This window comes from Micropterus salmoides, unplaced genomic scaffold, assembly GCF_014851395.1.
Source record: "Micropterus salmoides isolate LMB-PRFRI ecotype aquatic unplaced genomic scaffold, ASM1485139v1 Ms_hic_scaffold_7, whole genome shotgun sequence".
In the NCBI taxonomy this organism is placed as follows: Eukaryota; Metazoa; Chordata; class Actinopteri; order Centrarchiformes; family Centrarchidae; genus Micropterus; species Micropterus salmoides.
The window spans coordinates 14,613,703-14,633,221 of NW_024044459.1; the positions used below are offsets into that span (position 1 = coordinate 14,613,703).

The following is a 19,519-nucleotide window of genomic DNA, read 5'->3' on the forward strand; positions in this document are numbered from 1 at the left end:
CCGGATAATTAGAGGGATCCATTGTCTGTCTTTATACCTCAAGAGCTTGAACTCATCTCTTGTTGGATTACCTCTGGGGGCCTGAAGGAGCACAACAGCTGCTTAACCTGGTGCGTCTCTTTATCTATCTATCTAATAATCATTAGAAAAAACAAAAAACGGAAAAAACAATTAAAGGAAAGGGAAATGAAAATGAAAATGTGACTAAATCTATTCACAAATGCCAATAAAAAAAAAAGCTATAGTCAAATGTTAATTATAAGTCTAAATTTTGACTTTAAAACAGCTTTAACTAGTGGGGGTGGACATGTTCAGATCATTTACTTTAGAAAAAGTATACAACACTTTAAAAATACTACAGTACTTTAATGTTGTAGTTAGTCATGGTTACTAGTAACCGTAGTAAAATAGCAGGAAGTACAATACATTTGTTAATATACTTTTATACATGGTCTCGAAATAATCTAGCCCTACACCTGGTGCATCTATCTATCTATCTATCTATCTATCTATCTATCTATCTATCTATCTATCTATCTATCTATCTATCTATCTATCTATGTGACTCATCTGCATAATGCTAATTAGTCAAACGTGTACTGACAGCAGAACAACAGTGACTACATTGAATTAGCATTTTGACCTTGATCTTCCTTGACCTACATGAGATGAATCATTATACCATCTGAGGTGTTTCCAGGGGACACAGATATAAATATATGCATTCTGGATCGGGTAGTCACGCAAACTAAAGAGAAGTGAAAGAAGTGATGGAATGGGTGAGAGTTTTGCAGGAGAGAGCTAACAGGTCAGACACTAACTCTGGTGATAATGATGAAGACTAATGTTGCTAATGCTGCCAACGCTAATGATGCAGCCACAGTAAAATACAGGGAAAACCCTGAATAACAAGCACAAAACTAGTGCTAGTTACTTAAGGAAAACCTCAAGTTACTGACCCTCCACAACACATGGTTGCCTGTCCCTTGTCCAAACATATACCAATGACATAGCCACATACAGGATACTGATGGAGTCTCATCTGAACCTAAAATTCCACTGGCATGACAGTTGTTGAAAGGAAGCTCAATCTAGGGTGTGTAAGAGGTGTCAGAATACAGGGATGGTGGGATGAATCATTTTGGGAAATCGTGTGGGGGTTGGTGGTGTTGCTAAGGCGGGAGGAGGTTTTACTTCTTGGAGCAGTCAAGTACAACGTCCTTCAGAGCAGAAAGCTATTGACAGCTAGAAGTTTAAGGACAGACTGCAGGGAACAGAGCGGTGTGTAGTGACACGAAGGAGCTTCTTTGAGGCAGAAGCACAAATCTTGACTGCAAAGTACAGAGGAGATAAAACATGGGACTGTACAATGAACAAGGGTAAGATTATTAATCCTGATTTAGAGCCTTTGTGCTGTTGCATTTAAGAGATGTAAAGTTGACTTTGAGGTGTGTTTTGCATCATTTAAATTAATTTATCATCATTATTACTGCAATATATTTAGCACTTGGGGAAAATATCATGACATCACATATTTTTCAATTAATTAATCAATTAAACAAAGTGTGTAAATTTCAAAGTGATAGTTAAATATAAATTATGAATGAATATAAATGTACAAATTATTATAGTACTTTGTGAATAATGATAAGGACCTAAAATATAAACAATCTTTTAATGAACAAACGATAATGAAGAAATGTTATATCTCTAAATTAGCTTGATAACCTAAGCTGTGACCTCATAATTGCCGCAATTTGTTCATGTCTACCCCATCATTGTGTGTTTTAGGGCGGCCCTGGAGGAACCAGTGCCCCGCCATATCAAAGAGAGCAAAGGAACTTCCCCACGCCGTCGCCACATGGCTACCCCCCTCTCCCATCGCAGACAGCTCAGCAAACTTTCCCCCAAAGACATCCTCAATGACATGATGTTTATGGGTCAGTTGCTGCAATGGTGTGCATCTGACAAGTAGAGTTTTCTGATTTTAAAGAGTAGTGAACCTTTGCTTCCAAGTGCAGTTGCAGCTCTTGTTCTGTGCTCAGGATGGAGGACAGAAAAAGAGCAATATGTATATCACAGTATAATCAGAACTGACATTATGAGGAGGATTCTTAAAAAATAAAAGAAATGAAAGTTGAAACCAAGACCTAAGGAAGACACAGGAAGTTCGTTTACTTGTGAGGATGGGGACTACTATACGGCATTTGAAGACAGCTGTATGATTCAAAATGGCAGCATGTGAATCTAGTGTTTTAGGAATATTTCAGCCTCTGTTGCATCAATTTTGTCCATTCTTAATTTGTCTCTTAGAAACTTTGTGGAAGCCTAATACCTTATACTTTGGGGAATAGGCCTTTTACACTGCAGACATTTTGACTTGTCATAGTAGGAAAAGCATGAGTGCTATTGAAGTAACATCATGATCAATGTCAGCATGCGCAGTACCAGGTCCCTGAAACTAAGGCAGCAAAAGGGAATGTTTTAATTGAAAAAGACCTATTCATACTTTTTATTAAGTAAATACGCAGCTTTAAAGAATATGCGATGCTCATTAAATGAATGCACTAGGAGACCAATTTATGCTGGAGCTTACAATCTCTGTATGGATACCTTACTCCCTAGAGACTTCTGTGTTCACCTTTTAATGTAATTGCTCCAGTCCGTTACAGACATGCTATAGAGTATCTTCTGTTAATATTTAGTGGATGGCTCAGGAATTTAACATATAATTCTCACACAACTTTAGTCTCTTGTCAGAGGTCATCATTACTTATATCGTTACTATAGGTACCGTCACCAACAATTCTCAGCTAATCGTGACAATACAGAGACTGACTTTATGAAACCTCTGTATAAACTTGACCTTCATCTAGAGCAGGGGTCGGCAAATAAGTCTTTTTTTTTTTTTTCAACTCATCAGATGGAGGGCAAGAACATCAACAATTCACCATTTACATTCCAACTTTTGCTGTGTGTGATTAGCTCAGTTGGTAGTGCATAGGCTTCCTGTTTGGAGGGTTGTATGTTTAATCCTTACTTGCTGCTAGTAATTCTTTCTTCCTTTTTCAACAAATAGATTGTGAAGAGTTAATACATTACATATCACAATTAAGCATGTGCAGGAGAGTGTGGGCCTACATCCCTGCAATTGGTCCACATCAACCTATGGATGCTTATTTTCGTGTCCCCAGGATCTCCAGTCAGAGTAAATTCCGGCTTTTCTCATTCAGAAATTCGCGATTTCACATTTTCTGACGGCTTTTTTAGAGGTGTGTCAAGCAAGCCAGAGACTCTTCTGAATTTCCTTCAAAACTTCATCAGCTCACAATATTCCACCACTCTTCATTCGAACCTAGAACTTTCTCGTTAGTTATTAGTTGGAGGAGTAGCAGCTCGCTATGGGATCTATCGGAGACGCTGAAACGGGAAGCGTGCTGGCGCACTGGTTAAACTAAAACAGCAGGGTTTTCGCACTGCCTGCTTTGACTGCACTGACTGGAGTGTTTTTGACGCTGCAGCCACTGACCTGGATGAACTGACACTGTGACATCTCATGTCAGCTTTTGTGAGGACATGTGTGCAGACTAAAACCTTCCGCACATACAATAACCCTGGAACTGGCAGGCAGCTTCGTCAGACCAAAGAGGAGGCCTTCAGAAGTGGGGACAGAGTCCTGTATAACCAGGCCAGGAACACACTGACTGAAGAAGTCAAAGCAGCAAAGAGGAGCTACGCTGAAAAGCTAGAAAACAGCTTCACAGCCAGCGATCCTGCATCAGTGTGGAAAAGCCTGCGGACACTCACTAACTACAGGAGACCATCCCCCAACACTGCTGGTACTCAACGACTGGCTGACAAGCTGAATGGTTTTTACTGTAGGTTTGAGAAGCCCACAGTCACACCTCTCCCCCACTTCCCGCTCTGACACACTGCCACCCCCCCTCTCTGACCCCTCATCTGCACTCAAGATCAACAGGTCAGTGGATGATGCAGTCACCTTGGGACTGCATTATGTCCTGCAACACCTCGACTCTCCAGACACAGTTGCAAGGATCCTGTTCGTTGACTTCAGCTCGGCGTTCAACTCCATCATCCCGGACATCCTCAGCACCAAACTCACCCAGCTCACTGTGCCAGCCTCCACCTGTCAGTGCATCACAAACTTCCTGACTGACAGGAGTCAGGAGGTGAGGCTGGGGAACATCACATCCAGCACCCGGTCTGCTCTCCCCACTGCTCTTCTCCCTCAACACCAAAGACTGCACCTCAGGAGACCTATCTGTCAAACTCCTGAAGTTTGCTGACGACACAAAGGTGATCGGCCTCATTCGGGGTCATGATCAGCTGGCTCTCTGGTGCGGCCAGAACAACCTGGAGCTTAACACGCTCAAAACTGTGGAGATGATCGTGGACTTCAGGAGGAGCCCCCCCACTCTACCCCCCATCACCATATTCAACAGCCCTGTGTCTGCTGTGGAATCCTTCAGGTTTCTGGGATCCACTATTTCCCAGGTCCTGAAGTGGGAGCCGAACACTGACACCTTCATTAAGAACGCCCGGCAGAAGATGTACTTCCTGCACTAGCTCAGGAAGCTCAACCTGCCTAAGGAGCTGCTGATCCACTTCTACACAGTCTGTTCTCTGCACAACCATCACTGTGTGGTTTAGATCGGCCACCAAAAAGGACAGGAGCACACTACAACGGACTGTTGGAAAAAATCATTGGTGCCAACCTGCCCTCCATTCAGGAATTATACATTTCCAGAGTCAGGAAACGGGCAGGAAACATCACTGCAGATCCATCTCACCCCGGACACAACCTGTTCCAGCTCCTCCCCTCTGGTAGGCGCAACAGAGCACTGTACGCCAAAACCAACAGACTCAGGAACAGTTTCTTCCCACAAGCCATCACTCTGATGAACAGCTGACTTCTGACTCCCAGTGTCAGGAACAATTCCTGTGTAATAACCCAGTAACTCTACCTCCAATCAGCCACCTGCTTACTGGTTACCACTTATTATTTATTCATCATTCTCGTGTTCTCTAATTCAGAGCTCTTCATACTGTTCATATTGTTATATTTTCATATTGTATATACTGTATACCACATCCATCTACCTCAAGTACATAACACCTACACATAATACTTATTTATTCCAGCATCTTTATTTGTACCTGGATATCTCATCCATCTCCAATATGTACATAATAATAATAATAATAATAATGATAATAATAATAATGGTAATGATCATTTACATTTACTCATTTGGCAGACGCTTTTATCCAAAGTGACTTACATTTGAGAAACAACATACAAGCATCAACAGATCATCAAATACAGATCTACAACTGACAATACATACTAGTAAGAGCAGCAAGAAATACTAGTAAGAGCTCATAGTACATATCACATCAGTGGGGTAAATACCTAAGGAAGGAAGTAAGAGTTAACAAAAAGTGCAATCAATACAAAAAAAAGTGCTATCAATACTAGATAATTGTAAGGGGATAGAAGAAGAAGAGCACAGGACGTGCATGTTAGAGGTTAGGAGTTAGAGGTGTTATAAGAGGAAGTGTTCTCGGAAGAGGTGAGTTTTCAAGAGCTTCTTGAAGTTAGAGAGGGACGCCCCTGCTCTGATGGCGTGTGGTAGCTCGTTCCACCATCGTGGTGTCACAGATGAGAATAGCCGGGACATGGATTGCTTTTTGTGAAGGGATGGCAGAGCCAGGCGGCGTTCGTTGGAGGAGCGTAGCGGTCGAGAAGGAACGTAAGTTTGTTTTATGGAGTTTAGGTAGATGGGTGCAACCCAGTAGTCACTCTGTATGCAAGCATTAGTGACTTGAATTTGATTCTGGAGGCCACGTGGAGCCAGTGGAGGTCACTGAGTAATGGAGTGACATGAGTCTTTTTGGGCTGATCAAAAACCAGACGCGCTGCTGTGTTCTGAACCATTTGTAAGGGTTTCACCGCACAAGCTGGAAGACCTGCTAGGAGGGCATTGCAATAGTCGAGGCGAGAGATAACCATTGGAGGAGATTCGTAAGAATCGTGTCCAGTGGGCATGTAGTGTGACGGCTATGGGTCAGGAGCTCTGATACTTCGCTCTCTGTGAGAGGAGTAAACGAGGAGAGTGAACAACCACTGACCTGGGAGGGCAGAGGAAAAGATGTAGTAGGACTGCTACAATGGTTGAGTTTGAGTGTTTCAAAGAATTGGCTAGTTAGAGCCTCCACTTTGCCTGTGAAGAAGGCAGCAAAGGTATCAGCAGACAAGTTTGTGGGTGGTGGAGGTGGAGGAGGATTTAGTAGCGCTTTAAAAGTGGAAAATAATTTCCTTGAGTCAGTGGCACTGCTAATTCTGTTATTATAGTTTTGGCAACAATGATGCTTGTTGAGAAGGAGGATAGGAGCAATTGGTAGCCCTTAAGGTCGACGGGGTCTTTAGTTTTTCGCCATTTTCTTTCAGCAGCTCTGAGATCTGTACGGAGCCCACAGATGGTATCAGTTAGCCACGGGGGGGACTGGTTTGGGCGAGCAGGCTTGGTGGATAGAGGACACAGGCTATCCAGGCACGAGCGTAGAGTAGAGCACAGAGATTGTGTGGTATCATTGATTTACTCCTGCATCCTTTGCACTATGTCTCAATCTGTCTATATTCTTTTCTCTATACAGTAGCCTGTGTCTGATTTTATTTTTGTAATTTTGTATAAGTAAGCACAATCCTGAGTCAGATTCCTCGTATCTGTACACATACTTGGCAATAAATCTGATTCTGATTCTAATTCTGATTCTTTTAAGTAAAAGCTCTCAATTAAACACAACATAAAGTACTGCTGCAAAAATGTTCTTACCCTTTTATTTTGTAGGCACAATAACTTCAAAGGAAGTGATTATGTGATAAACTTTTGCTGTCATGCAGCTCTGGCCCGCGGGCCAGATATTATTGCTGGCAGGCCAGCTCTGGCCCGCGGGCCGCCTATTGCCGACCACTGATCTAGAGTCTTACAGCCTTACATGCCCTCCATGCAGATGCTGGAGGCATGAATCAGGTGCTGTAAATCTCTACACACACAGCTGCTATGCAAAGACAGGATTTCTTACTCTGTCAATAAAATCAGCAGAAAAATGTTTATCACATTGTCTGAGAAAGGGAAGGATGCTTGGTTCTAGGGATCAAAACACAAAACGAGGGAATACTTTGTTGCTGGTGACTTGATATTTCTCTCTTTCTTCTCTCTTTCTCTCTGATTTCTCTCTTTTGCTCAAACAGCACTGAAACTGCTCTGGGGGCACGGGGTGTCCCAACATCTTATTAAGACAGCTCATGTTGGGGTTTTCTTAATTGGTCATCCATCTGTGCATTTGCAGTCTTATAAATTACTCTTAATTTTGAGTTCACATAGGCAATTTTTTATTTTATTTTACTGGATCACATCTCTTTCTGCCAAGGATCATCATGGAAACAGTCAAAACAGCTCAATACTATTGGACCCATGCTTATATAAGCCTTGTTTACTGCTTCTCCTGCATAGAGAGAAACACAAAAAGTTGAATATGATTCTCTGTAAAAGAAACATCTTGTACTACCATGTTTCCATAAAACATCAAATCTGTCTGTTGTGCATTGACATTAGCAGCATTTATATTTGCAGATTTTTGGTTTAAAAATTTCTAGGAAAATCAATCAGGTGTAAAGGAAGATATTTATTTCGTTTTAAACAGCACCACAAAGGTGCTCACTAGCAGAGAAGCAACAGAAGATGTGTTTTGACTGAGAATTGTAATAAAATAATGAGCGCTCAGCTTTGTTTTGGCAGTTGGGGGATGGACCCAGGACGATCCATGCTGTTTGGTAGAACAGTTCTGTCCTGAGTACAACGAGTGGAGAAAAGCAGAACGCATGGTCAACAATCGTGGCAGTGTGGCTGTGGGCTCACTGGATGGCAAGATCTACACAGTGGGTGGGGAAGACAACGTCCGATGTTACAGCAGTGTGGAGAGGTGAGACAGTATGGTCTAAAAATGTCTTTTACTAAAAATATGTGCATAATGGCCGTAATTTGGCAATTATCTTTATCTTGAAATATCACACTGTGGAATAAGTTAACATTTTCTCCCATGGTTTTATCACTTCAAGCTCTTTGAGGCTTTTAAAGGATTTCTCGATCTAAGAACCTCACATCATCATTTGAACAGATTTTGTTGTATGCAAACATCAAACTCTTGAGTTAATGAGAGGCTGTAATTGAAAAGTTTAGTTTAGTTTTTGTCAATTACCTGGTGATTCAAACTGACATTTCATTATTTCAGAGCAGTTATCACAGCAGCAGAAAGTGAAAGCAAGCATGTTGAAGGTGGGGTGACAGTTTGAAATTGCATCTTTTAATAAGTAAGAGCTGCCTGGCTCTGACAATCAGAGCCTTTCAACAGATTCCTCCCAAGTTGCTCTCTGGAGGATGCAGTCACGTACATGTAATGTTGGTGCCATGTGAAGCAAAGAGCTCTCAGTCAGCAACTTGTGGCTGAGTGCTGACACTGGGAAATGGAAAATGGGCTGTGGAATGAATCCATGTAGGGCATGAGATGATCTGGGGAACGACTGTACATAGAAAGACCTCTGTCCCACAACAGGAAAGGGGCCTCACTGAGATTAAAAATCTCTTTTACATGAGAATCCTACAGTAACCAAGAAAGCAGCAACTATTAGGGCACAAAACATATAGGACAGACTTGTATGGCCAAAATACTTCCCACTTGTGTCACAACTGGTATTGCCAGGCAACAGGGTAAGGACCTCAAAGGGAGAAAGAGGAGGCAGCAGGATGACTTCAGTGATTTATTTTGTGATGGCATGATGATGACAGGTGCAGGCAGACAGTTATGCAGTTAAACAGGCAAACAGGCAGGCAATAACCAGGTAACAGACAGCTACAGGTCCGGGTCCAGGTAACAGAAACTAGAATGCAAACACCCATAAGGCATCTAGGAATGAACTGGCAAGGAACAAATGAAGTGAACTGGTATACACCAATCAGCCAAAATATTATGACCACCTGCCTAGTATTGTGTAGAAACCCCTTTTCCTGTCAAAACAGCTCTGATCCGTCATGACATGGACTCCACCAGACCTCTGAAGGTGTACTGTTGTATCTTTCACCAAGACGCTAGCAGCAGATTTTTTAAGTCCTGTAAATTGCGATGTGGGGCCTCCATGGATTGGACTTGTTTGTCCAGTACATCCCTCAGAAGCTCAATTAAGATTTGGGGAATTTAGAGGTCAAGTCAACACCTTGAACTTCTTGTTGTGTTCCTCAAACCATTCCTGAGCCATTTCTGTTTTGTAGCAAAGCTTTATCCATTATCCATAAAAGGGTGTACATGGTCTGCAACAATGCTTAGGTGGGTGGTGTGTGTCAAAGTAACATCCACATGAATGGCCTTTCTATCAGAACCAGGTTTTTCAGCAATTTGACCTACCGTAGCACATCTATTGGATCGGGCCACATGGACCAGCCTTCACTCCCCACATACATCAGTGAGCCTTGGTTGCCCTTGAACCTGTTGCCAGTTCACCGCTTTTCCTTCCTTAGACCACTTTTGATTGGTACTGACCACTGCTGACTGGGAACACCCCAAAACAGCTGCAGTTTTGTGTATGCTCTGACCCAGTTGTCTAGTTATCACAATTTGGCCCTTGTCAAAGTTGCTCACATCCTTACACTTGCCCATTTTTCCTGCTTCTAACACATTTACTTTGAGGACAAACTGTTCACTTATTACCTAATATATCCCGCCCACTGACGGGTGTCGTAGTAATGCAATCCACATGTAAAATGTGGATATGTTATGTTCTTGGCGGTGAAGAATTACAGGTTCAGTATTCACACAAGAAAACATAACCCAGGAGGACTGTCATTTAACATAATGTAAAACATATTATAATTTTAAACATGTTGCATAGGTCATACCCAACCCCAATCACTGATGTTAATCTTAGTCAATATCACACACCTGTAATCCTTACTCTTCCCTTATGCTTATGAATTTAAAAAGTGCTTACCCATAAAACTATCTGCTGAATCGCAAAATACATGGCCAAAAAGACTTGGCTTCCACTCACTGCTCTCTTTAAAAATGTACTTAACCTGAGGTTTGCTATTTACCTAGAATAAAACATGGATGCTAAAAGCATCTTTTGAACTCAAAACCTGAGTGCTTTTTTTACTAGATTTGGAGGGAGAAAGAAAGATTCTCATTTGTTGTTGTTATTTATATCACTGAGCAGTAGAGGTCAGCGTTAAGGCAGAAATTAGACATAGACCTTTTGATGTTTAACCCGTGCAGTCTATGGTTTAACCCAAATAGTATCCTCAAGCCACGTTTTTAGTGAGCAATGGAGCAAAATGCTCACTTTACAGGATTTTCCTCATCTTCTCGTGTTGCCTGGGTATCTATTCCTCATAGGCAGAGAAAGTATTTCACACACACACACAGGTTATCTGCTCTCCTTTAGCACATTTTTTCACACTTTCTCTCCTCCTACTTTATGGGATGTCTCAAGGGACCTGGTTCTGTTCCCAATTCCCAGTGACAGCCACTTCTTTACTGCATGCCAGCCAGTTACCCTATAATGACCATCCCCAACAGGCTGCAGACCAAATACCTGCTCCAGATTGATCAGCAGTTAATGGTCTGAGCTAGCTAGCAGTCATTTAATCTCTGAGGGGTGGTTACAGCGCTGTTGTGACATTAGGGGGGAATTGCAGAGTTCCCACTTGAGCAAAAAATTTGCCAATTAGAAGGAAATGTTTTGGGGGATGTGGGTTTTCAGCTAATAGCCTTCAATGGAGAGAAAACAATTTTAATAGCCTCCCAGTGTAGAGGAAACACTCTGGCAGATGTTTACACAGATGCCCACACAACCCAAATACTTTCTCTCAGTGAGTATCTGTGTATGTGTACCTGTGTTCCTCAAAAGCACACAATTGCAGGCATACAAAACACTTGGAAAATATAGCTTTACATAAAAAGTTTGTGACGGAATTGCTTCTACTCACATTGTTATTACCAGCACCTGATTTTACTTTCTCATAACACTTTGAAATCCCTGCTCCCCACCCTCCATCATGGCAGGTACAACCCAGACACAGACAGCTGGAGTATAGATGTAGCACCCTTGAGCAGCCCACGCAGTGGAGTGTGCCTGGTGGAGATGGACGGATACCTGTACGCTATTGGAGGACACGATGGCATTGCTACCATAAATACTGTGGAGAGGTACTGTAGCACGACCGGTACAAAAGATCAATATCTTCCAAAATGAACTGTGAATCCTCTTAATACATGAACAAAGAAACGTTCAAGACACCTCATCAACTTTAAGGGGCACTACTATACATTATTTTCCCCATAAAATCCCACAGTCTCATTTTTTGGGTTTCTATTTCTTTTTCTGTAAAGGAAGTAAACATGTTTAAAGTGCTTTTACATTTTTCTTTCAATCACCACCATCTAGAAAAAAATGTCTGCTAAGTTTCCTTTGAAGAGACTTTCTAGTTTGTGCCATAAACAAAAATATACCTCCTTTTAAAAATGAACATAAAATGAAAGTGGAATGATTAGGCTGTGTCTTACATATATCTAGAATGAAAGTATTAATGATCGTAATTACCTGACATCTGAAATTTCTTTGAAAGCAGTCTGAAGTGGCTGACTCAGATGAAGGAACAAAGAAATTATAAATGGAGTTACACAAAAATATAATGATTGACAGACCATTTGTTAGATTGGGTTTTGCTAACCTTTGTTTCATTGTTCTAGGTATGATCCAAAAATGAACACATGGAGCAAGCAGGCACCTATGCTGACCAGGCGCACAAGGGCAGTGGCTGCTGTGCTGGAGGGTCACTTGTATGTGATCGGAGGGAATGGTGGTGATATGGCTCTGAGCTCAGGTGAGACTGTCTTTGACATCAAACTTCAGGCGCTCAGAAATTCAGCCAATGTTTGATAAAGGCTGTAAGATTATCCATTAATCTGTCAATTAATTTATAAGATAAATATAAGACAATTGTGAAATATGCCCATCAAAAGTCTCCAGAGCAATATGTGAGGTTTTGAGCAGCCCTTAATCCAAAGTTATCCAATCTATAATGATGTAAAACAGACACATCCAGCAAACCCTGACATTTGAGAAGCTGGGACCAACTAACGTCTGGCATTTGTTCTCTGATAAATGATTTAAAGGATTAATCGATTCTCAAAATTGGTAGAGATTAATGTTTCTTCAAACATTCTTCTTTGAATTCTCTTAAACGCTTGTTTTTAATAATATGCCAGTGCTTTGAGTTATGTGTTAATGTGGCTTATTAGAGCTGGCACAAGTTATACAAAGTAACACAACATTAAAAAGAATAAAAATTAATGATAATTTATATATACAGTATATATATATATAATATCTCTCTCTCTCTCTCTAGAGAGAGAGAGAGAGAGAGATATATATATATATATACTGTATATAGACAGTTAACTGAGAACGTTAACTGTCATTTCGTGCTGGAGGCACAAGACTTCTTCCCACCACTGTTTGAAAAAACCTCAGCTTTCTTTGACAGCTTTTTGACATGTGGCAAGACGACTAAATGCTAACTAGTAAGAACTAGCGTGACCTCTTATTTTCTATGTATTCATATTCGCACACACACACACACACACACACACACACACACACACACACACACACACACACACACACACACACACACACACACACACATAGCTTAAGCCCCCTGACCTTTCCGTATAAGGGTTCTGTTGTGCTGCTATTTCAGTCTGTGAGAAGTGCACGTCAGTAAAATTCCCACAACCTTCTCTGGTTCCCATCAAGTTCACGGTTCTTGCTTCCAAAAATGATTGACAATCACAATATTTTATTTTCATTTACAGAGAGTTTTATTAAAAAATAAATCAAACGTATTTTCATTTAATTGGATTTTGCTTTCTGACAGACATTTTTAGCTTTTTATGTACAACTAAAATCAATGTAACCTGGACATTTTTGTATATAAATATAAACACTGCCTGTCTGTAAGGTAGTGTTACTCATACAGTGTGTGTAGTTATGTATTATATGGTATGGCCTTTTCTGACTTCTGCTATTCTCTAAATGTCCCCCAGTGGAGCGATACAACCCTGTAGACGGTACCTGGTCGATATGCGCCCACATGCTGAGTCCCAGAGAGAACGCCGGCTGTGCCGTGTACCTGGGACACATTTATGTGGCTGGTGGGAAAGACGAGCTCAACCTGGAGCTCTGTGCTGCTGAGAGGTTTAACCCGGACACCATGAGGTGGACTCCTGTCAAACGCATGAAGAGCAAGAGAAACAACGTGAGTAATGGATCACTAAGACACGTCAGATATCAGGCCTCCCTTCCGATTTAAGGTTCAGTTAATTTTTTACATCCAAACGATAAGAACAGAAAAGATGAAGAGAAGTAATACGAGTGACATGGCTGAGGGAAGGACATCCTTTTGCTTAACAGATTACCTAAAATATTTGTATATATATGTATAAATATATGTTTTTTGGGCTGAAAAACCAGTAACTTGTTTTTTTTCTGGCGTGCTGTGGATGGATTAAGAGGTATGTTTAACATGTTCACCACCTTACTTTAGCATGTTAGCATGCTAGCACTTGCCAATTACATCATTGCATGTAACATGTATTTGCATGTATTTGGTTATAAATTATTTATCTAAAACCTTTAACCTGAAGGGGAACGGTAAATGTTGACCTGCTGGTGGCACTAGATGAAAAGTCATGGGATCACCAATGTCATGATGATTCATCCTCTTGGCATCATGAATACTGATACAAATTATTATGGCAGTCCATCCAATACTTGTTGAGATCTTTCACTCTGGACCGACTGACATTGTTATCCACTGAGCCATGCCACTAGTGAGGCTAAAAAGTTGATAACACACCGGCCTCTCGACAAGGCAGGCCAAGGGCTCTGCAGCGGGTGATTAAAACTGCCCAGAAGATCATTGGTATCCATCTCCCAAGCATCAGTGATACCGGTGTGGTGAGGTGCCTACGCAGAGCCCAAACGACACTAAAGGACAGAACCCACCCAGCCACAGCCTGTTCACCCTGCTGCCTTCTGGGAAGAGATATAGAAGTTTCTGCTGCCACACCACCAGACTGCAGAGCAGCTTTTCCCCCCAAGCTGTCAGACTCTTAAACTCTAGTGTCATCACAATCAGAATAAGGTTTATTTATTTTATCTTAGTTATCAGGTAACTTTCACATTCAAGGAATTTGTCTTGGTATATTGGTGCTTACATAAATATACATATATAAAAAAATTATGATCAATGTTTAACTGTCTTTCTCAGACCATGTTGCTACTGTCTCTCGGTCGTGCCGCTTTGCTCTATACAACATAAGAAAAATCAGGTCATACCTTACTCAGTACGCCACCCAGCTTTAGGTACAGGCCGTTGTTATCTATCGCCTCAACTACTGCAATGCCCTCCTAGAGGGTCTTCCAGCTTGTGGGGTGAAACCCCTCAAATGCTTCAGAACACAGTGGGGCATCTGTTTTTTTAATAAACCCAAAAGGACTCGTGTCACTCCATTACTCAGTGACCTCCACTGGCTCCCCGTGGCCTCCTGAATCAAATTCAAGTTACTAATGCTTGCATACAGAGTGACTAATGGGCTGTACCCATCTACCTAAACTCCATAATACAAGCTTACATTCCTTCTCGGCCACTGTGCTCCCCCAACGAACGCCGTCTGGCTCTACCATCCCTACACACAAGGCTATCTCAGTCCCAGCTGTTCTCATCTGTGACACCACAATGGTGGATTGAGCTACCACATGCCATCAGAGCAGGGGCGTCCCTCTCTAACTTCGAGAAACTCTTGAAATCTCATCTATTCCGAGCACACTTTCTCTTATAACACAGCAGAACTTCCTGTGTTCTTCTTCTTCTATCTCCTTACAATTCTCCTGTATTGATTTGCTAACTCTCATCTCTTCCCCTAGGTATTTATCCCATTGATGCTGTATCTTCTCTGTATATGCTCTTACTTGTAAATCTCTTACTTTACTGATGCTTGTAAGTTGCTTTGGATAAAAGTGTCTACCAAATAAGTAAATGTAAAAGTAACATATTGTGTGTATTGTATGCTTAAACTATTGAATTTATGCTGTTACAAAAGTACATGATGGTGCAGTGTATTGACTCTTTAAGTTAACCCCCTGGGCTGATTTACAAAATTTAAAAAATTGTCAAAAGAACATGTTAAATCTATTTCATTTAAAATCATTTGTTGATGTAATTGTATACAATTCTCTTATAATCACTCTTGTGTATTGGCCTCAGATGTCCCTTGTAGTCTTCAATGGTGTCTTGCTGGCTGTGGGAGGCTCTGATGGTGTCACCAATCTGAAAACAATAGAAGTTTACTGTCATGAAACCAACACATGGAGGTAAGAGGAATACCAATGCTGTTACGTTGCTTAGTGCTCATTGCTGTGGCGTTTTCTTAATTGGGCTTTCATATTATTCAAAAAATGCCTAAAGCTCTAATATATTTCTGTTTCCATTTCCTGTTAATGTAATTTGCCGGAAACATAAAAGCCATAACGACTTTTTGCTTTAGGAAACAGGCTATGAATTTAATTGCTACTGTGCCCAATAGATTAGCAGTAAAGAGCCACAATGTGGAAATCTATTTACATGAAAACAGACACAACAAGGTGCAGGGATAACCAAGCCTTAAAGTAGTACAAAACATACAATATAGCGTATTTATCTGTACTTACAGTCAATACTTCAGCAATAGTTGTGAGTTTGATGAAATAAATAATTGTATGTATAATCACATCACATACTTATAAGGAAGAAAAAGTTTTAATTAGCCAATTTACAATTGTACTTGATGTGAAATCAAACACGGCGCAATGTGGTGCAAACACTGTAAAGGGTACTCTGACTTTGGTCAAAGTCATGCAAAACATTTACAAAAAAGTGATAAGATGAATAAGGAAAAAGAGAATGCCTACAAAGTCATTACTCAAACTCATTAAAATTTAAATGTAACATTACATTAATTAATGTTACAAATTACAGTCTATCTTGCCATGATGGTACAGTTGTCAAATGAATTTCAAGCTTAGGACAAACATACTTTACATCAAGAAAAGTCTGCAGCTTACAGCCAGACAAATAGATTCACTTTGTGATTCATGCACCATGTAAGCCTCCTATATATTATATATGCCTTCAGGCTGCTTACTGTCTCTGAGTACTTCACTGTCTGAGTCCTCCTATTTTCCTCTCCATCTGTTTTTAGACACTTTGGAAGCATGAAGAACAACCATCCAGGAGGAAGAGTGGCTGTGCTGTGCTGAGACCTGTTCACATTATACGAACAGGACAGAGGTGTTAGAGAGAAATAGCCTAATGGATGTACACCAGGCTGCAGGACATATTGTGATATGGATCATGTAAGACAGCATAATGACTGAATAATTGAAGAGTTCACTCCAAAACGAGACATCGCTGCATTAGTCAAAATTGGCAGCTGGTGTTACAAAATGAGTGCGAGCATTTCATTAAAGCACATTACAGGCTACCAGGTTACCATTAAAAGTTATGGGTCTTTTTATGTATCTAGCTTACAAAGCAGACCTCTATTATAGGGATGAATCAGCAGCAAGTACATTTCAGGTTGTATTTTTTCCACCAAAAAGAGATGTCCCATCCTTCCAATAGAGATTGAATATGGTACTACCATAATTATAGCCTGACCAATACTGGATTTTTGAGTCCAGTAATGTATTGACATTTGTGAGTTTTAAATATCAGATGATATTTTGGCCGATTATTTAACATAAACAAAAATAATCTTGATACGAATAACTTAGATTTGTTTGTGTTTTTTTAGATTTGTGATATCTCTGCAATTAGCTTACACTGATTGATCAGCTTGGCCGATGTATTAGCCAAACTCTAACCATACTATTAGATTTTTAAAAAATTACAATGTAAAACGTGAAAAAGTGAGCCAGTGTTTTACAAAATAGTGCATAAGTCCCACTTGTAAATATTGGGATTTGTGTAGTGATTATTGATGCGGAGGGAAAAGATGGAGGGAAACTATGCAGGTGTTTGGTAACAGAAAGTACAGGATTTGTATATGACAAAATACTCAATCTTTTGTCACTTAATACTTTAAGATGAAAGAAGTAATTTTAACCTTGATGATGCTTTGAAGGTGAGAAACTCAGGTGGCTGTTGGAAGTGGAGAAAGTGTACTGAATGTTTTCAGAGTAACATAGTACTATGACATGACAAAATAGCTAGCATAATGGCATAGAGAAATTATGCATTGTATATGTTGTCTTTCTAAAAAGTTCATCATGTGTGTACATCAGCTTATGTGAATTTGTGATGATTCATGTTGCAAATGACTCCTCAGCACTGACTAAAAACAATTACTCCATCATATCTCGTCATTCAGCTCATGTAAACATTCACTAATAGGCAAGGCAAACACAGAATGGGTTGTGAAACACCAAAATCAGCTGGATTAAGTTGTGCCTAAGAAATCTGTGGGAATCAAGATCCTGAGTGAGACAGGCGAGTGAATCTGACTGCTGGCATGGGAAAGCATAAGTGGCTGTGTGGGCTTTAAAGCGATGACGCTCAGAGCTCTTTCCTCTGGAGAATAATGGGCTGAAATGTGGAGAGGCTGAGCACAAGGACCGCACACAGAGCAACACGTCTTTTCCGGAGATACACAAGCCAGTGGTGTCTCCCACCGTAACTCGTGCACACAGAATGAATATTTTTTTCAATATGAGGGGGACCGTTGTGAGGCAAATAGCAGAGGACAGAGCTGTTGCAGGTATGTTTTAACAGAAAAAAAACTAAAATATATATATATATATATATAATAATAATAAGAGATTGTGAATTTCTAGAAGTTGCCAAGACTTTGCATGCACTGTGTATACATCATTGATGTTGGATGTTGGGAAATTATGAGCAGTATGAATAAATAACTAATATAGGGACTGTTGAGGTCTAATTCAAATTAAATGTTTTTTGGGAAATGTCTAGGCTATACAGGTCAATTTTAAGCCTGGTTCTGACAGACCTCAGACTACTTGTGTTTTTACTGACTGATATGTTACTGTTACAGCTAACAGTTACACTGGTTCAGTTCTTCATTCACAAGTACATAGCAAAGTTGCACTTTCCACTTCTTACCACCAGATGACTCTGAGTGATGAAGACACAGTGTGCATCGACACTAGCACTTCACACCATTACGTTGCTTATAAAACAGAAGAAACGGCCTTATTCGTGTAAACTTAAAGCCACAGTCTACAGGCAAGCGTCACATTATTTGGCAAATGGGGTGGGCAAAGTCATGACGAGGCAGAATTACAGCAGATCCATTGTTAAGTTGAATTAATTTCTCTATGAGAAGTTTCCTGTCTGCATCAAACATATGCTGTACTCAGAAGACACCGAATTATGTCTCGGTATCCGGCAGATGCCGAGGCACCCGTAGGTGACTTCAGGTTGGGAAATGAGCGCCGTCCTCCTGCTCCGGCCAGGGGAGGATAAGATGCAACCAGCGCTTACACGGTGTCCTTAATAGTATATGGCAGGAAACAGCAACGGAGAAAGCCATAAGAGGCGGTAGACTACTTACAGTGATTTTAGACCAGGGACTGTGACGTGAAAGACAAGCTGGAAACGGTTACAAACGGGATTGCTGATTAAAAAGAGGAAGGCAAGAGGAAAATCAAGTTTATGATCGCCAACATCAGACTAAAAATAGCAGTTCATCCTCCTTCCGCCAAGCAATGTAGTTCGTCAAACAAAGTTGTTGCTAAGCGACAGTGAAGTCTCTCTGTATTCGCGGCGGTTCGGGGCTCGCGCATCTACACGAGCAGTCAGGTGTGCGATAAATTACGACGGTTTCGAAGGCGTGTCAGCCAATCAGCGCCGAGAACCGGGACTCGTTTATTCTCGTAAACCCAAATAACTCGGCGTGCGAGCCTACGTAGCTTAGAAGTACCTACTGATGGAAAGCGAGGTTTTCCGGTACTGTGTTTGTCGCTAAGAGAGGCTCTACAGTGGATTGGTTTGATATACTTGAATGCTTTCAAAAGCTAAGTCCGCCCCCCCCCCCCCCCCCCCCCCCCCCCCCCCCCGACCGCTGGAGTTTCCTTCTCCTCTCCCTTTTTATAATTGCCATTTCCCAATGATGACAGAGCTTTGTCAGGGGCGCGTTGATGGGAAACGTCCTCTGTCACGAAAGCAATGCTGTATGGGCACTATATGGAAGTTATCTAAACCAAGCCTGTCTTTACGATGATGGGACCTCGGTCAGAAACGGGAACACAGCCAGGTAAAAGAAGTTATCCCATCTCAAGCCAATAGGCTATGACCTAACTCAAAGTGGCTGTGGTGCT

The 19,519-nt window shown here is 41.1% G+C and overlaps 1 long non-coding RNA gene across 1 annotated transcript; it reads left to right on the forward strand.

The window, feature by feature from the left end:
* The first annotated feature begins 13,327 nt into the window (after nt 1-13,327).
* Nucleotides 13,328-17,532, forward strand: LOC119891806. The gene is made up of 3 exons (XR_005442485.1): nt 13,328-13,397; nt 15,408-15,514; nt 16,381-17,532. It is a non-coding gene; the product is annotated as an uncharacterized LOC119891806 (long non-coding RNA).
* The last annotated feature ends 1,987 nt before the right edge of the window (nt 17,533-19,519 follow it).